Genomic DNA, 3,700 nt, shown 5'->3' with positions numbered 1-3,700 from the left:
GCTTAAACCATCAATCATTCAATTGTTACCATCTTTTATGGGTTAGATAGAGAGGATCGTTACATGCATGTCAAAGATTTCTTAGAAATTTGCTCAACATTTAAATTTCAAAAAATTTCTGATGAGTCGGTCAAACTAAGATTGTTCCCTTTTTCATTAAAAGACAAATCAAAATCTTTGTTAAATTCCCTTCCCACGGGGTCTATAACTACATGGGATCAACTTTATAATAAATTCTTGGTGAATTTTTTTTCTATGTCTAAAACTGATAGTCTAAGGAGAGAAATCTCTGAGTTTTTTCAAAAAGATAATGAAGAGTTTTATGAATGTTGGGAAAGATTTAAAGATTTATTATTAAAATTTCCTCATCATGGTTTTGAAAAATGGAGACTTGTAAAATATTTTTATGATGGTTTGACTCCCTCTAATCGTCAAATGATTCAATCTATGCATACCGAAATTTTTTTAAAATTTCAAGGACAAGAGGCTTGGGACGCCCTTGAAGATTTCTATGTCAATTCACAACAATGGAATTATTTTGATCCTAGGCCTAGGTCAACTAATTCACAAAAAAGAGGAGGAAGGAATGAAGTAAAAGATGAATTAGACTTAAGAACATCCTTAGACAAATTAGCGAGAAAAGTAGAAGTTTTAGCCATAAGCCAAACTATAAATTCTCTAATACAACCAAGAAAAGATGTTTGTTCTATATGTTCTAGTCCTTGCCATAATGCCCAATCATGTCCTTCCTATCAAGAAGCATTTTCTGAGGAGGCCAATGCTCTTCATGCTTATGGGAAACCAAATGATAGCCCATTTTCATCCACTTATAATCCAAATTGGAGAAACCATCCAAACTTTTCTTGGAGACAAAAACAACCTCAAATGAATCAAGGGAACCAATACAACATGCAAAACCAAACTCATGCCCCACAAAATCAACCATGTCCTCAACAAAGGAAACCTTCCTTAGAAGATACTTTACAACAATTTATGCATTCCACTCAACAAATCCTACAAAATCAGTCTCAATCAATTACCAAACTCGAGACACAAGTAGGACAACTCGCTACTGCTTTAGCTGATAGAGAAAAAGGAACATTCCCTAATCAACCTATCCCTAATCCAAAAGGTCAATATGAGATAGGAAAGTCTAGTAATAATGGAGAAGTCAAATCAATTTCAACTCTTAGGTCCGGAAAGAACATTGTCAAACCCGATTACATACCCAAGGTTGAAAAAGAAAAATAAAAGAGTCAGCCTACTAGTTCTAATGACAATGACTCTTCAAACAAGGAAACTCCAATCCACCCTTTCATTCCAAAATCCCCATTCCCACAAATATTACTTCCAATTAAAAAAGGCAGCCAATATAATGACATCTTAGAAGTTTTTAAACAAGTTAGTATCAATATCCCTTTCTTAGATGCCATTAAACAAATTACTGCCTACTCTAAATTTTAAAGGATCTTTGTACTGTTAAGAGAAACACTAATGTTCCTAAAAATGCATTTTTAACTAAACAAGCTAGTTCCATTATTCAATATAAGAGTCTTGTTAAATATAAAGATCTTGGGTGTCCCACAATTTCATGCATTATTGGTGATCATTTTATTAACAAGGCTTTACTATATTTGGGTGCTAGTGTGAATTTATTGCCTTATTCTGTTTATAAGAAACTTGGTCTTGGTGAACTAAAACCTACTTCTATAACTCTTCAATTAGTCGATCGTTCTGTAAAAATTCCTAGAGGCATTATAGAGGATGTTTTGATAAAAGTTGATAAATTTTATTTTCCTGTTGACTTCATTGTACTTGATACTCAACCTGTGGAAAATGTGCATGCTCAAATTCCTATCATTTTAGGTAGACCATTCTTAGCTACATCTAATGCAATCATTAGTTGTCGTAATGGTATTTTGAAATTATATTTTGGAAATATGACTGTTGAATTGAATATTTTTAATGTTGCTAAATCTGTTGAGTGTGAGGAAGTGCATGAAGTTAACATGAAAGATAGTATTTGTGAAAATGATGGAAATGACTACTTGACTTTTGTGAAAAATACTTTGGTATGAACTTTCATGTTGACGATTCTAATGATTATGAGAATTCTTTGCTAGAGTCTATACCCTTAGATGAAACCAAAGTTGAAAAATTTTCACCCTTAGATCACGTTCAATCAATTTTCGAGTCTCCAAAGTTAGACCTTAAACCTTTGCCAGAAAATTTAAAATATGCTTTTCTAGGAGAGTCTGAAACCTTACCTGTTATCATAGCATCCGCCTTAAATAAAGAACAAGAAGATAATTTGTTAGATGTCCTTAGAAAACATAAAGAGGCCATAGGTTGGACCATTTGAGACATTAAAGGAATTAGCCCATCCATATGTATGCATAGAATCCATCTAGAAGAGAATGCTAAAACCTCTCGGGAATGTCAAAGAAGGTTGAATCCAAATATGAAAGAAGTAGTTAGAGAAGAGGTCATAAAATTATTAGACATAGGTATCATTTTACATTGTTATGATAATCAATGGGTTAGTCCAGTTCAAGTTGTGCCTAAGAAGTTTGGGATCACAGTTGTTGAAAATGAGAAAAATGAATCAATCCCTACTAGAGTACAAATGGGGTGGAGAGTGTGCATAAACTATAGAAAGTTGAATAATGTTACTAGAAAAGACCATTTTCCATTACCCTTTATTGATCAAATGCTTGAACGTTTAGCTGTCCATGCATATCATTGCTTTCTTGATGGGTATTCGAGATATAACCAAGTCCCCATTGCCCCAGAAGATCAAGAAAAGACTACATTTACATGCCCTTTCGAAACTTTTGCCTATCGTCGCATGCCTTTTGGATTATGCAATGCACCTGCGACTTTTCAAAGGTGTATGATTTCAATTTTTTCTAACATGGTTGAAAGATTTCTTGAGGTGTTTATGGATGACTTTTCTGTGTGTGGTTCTTCCTTTGATGAATGTTTGCACCATCTTTCACTTGTTTTAATTCGTTGCAAAGAGAAAAACCTTGTGCTTAACTGGGAAAAATGTCATTTTATGGTTAAAAAAGGAATTGTTTTAGGTCATGTAATCTCATATGAGGGAATAGAAGTTGATAAAGCTAAAGTTGATCTTATTTCAAAACTTCCCCCACCTAAAACTGTGAAAGAAATTAGATCATTCCTAGGCCATGCCAGTTTCTATAGAAGATTTATAAAAGACTTAAGCAAAATTTCTCAGCCCTTATGCCATTTACTTGGAAAAGAAAATGCTTTTGTTTTTAATAATGATTTCCATATTACCTTTGAGAAATTGAAAATTTTGTTGACTACTACACCCATTATTCAACCCCCTGATTGGAAAATACATTTTGAAATAATGTGTGATGCTTTTGATTATGCTATAGGTGCTGTCTTAGGACAAAGTCTTGAAAACATACCTCATGTAATTTACTATTCTAGAAAAACTTTAAATGATTCTCAATTAAATTATTCCACAACCGAGAAAGAATTGCTTGCTGTTGTTTTTGCATTGGAGAAATTTAGATCTTATTTGATCCTACTTTTACAAGAATTCGACTTAGAAATACGTGGTAAAAAGGGATCTAAAAATATTGTTGTTGATCATTTATCTAGACTAGTTGTTGAAACTATACATGACTCCACTGAAAATTTTCCTGGTGAAATATTGATGCATGTT

General features: G+C 32.9%; 1 non-coding gene across 1 annotated transcript; it reads right to left on the bottom strand.

Moving 5' to 3' along the window:
• Positions 1–270: 270 nt before the first annotated feature.
• Positions 271–377, bottom strand: LOC133780970 (small nucleolar RNA R71). The gene has a single exon (XR_009869773.1). It is a non-coding gene; the product is annotated as a small nucleolar RNA R71 (small nucleolar RNA).
• Positions 378–3,700: the final 3,323 nt, after the last annotated feature.

The sequence above is a fragment of the Humulus lupulus genome, chromosome 5, assembly GCF_963169125.1.
Source record: "Humulus lupulus chromosome 5, drHumLupu1.1, whole genome shotgun sequence".
NCBI classification, from domain to species: Eukaryota; Viridiplantae; Streptophyta; class Magnoliopsida; order Rosales; family Cannabaceae; genus Humulus; species Humulus lupulus.
The sequence above is the reverse complement of the archived record's forward strand: the minus strand, read 5'-3'. Positions and strand labels throughout refer to the sequence as shown.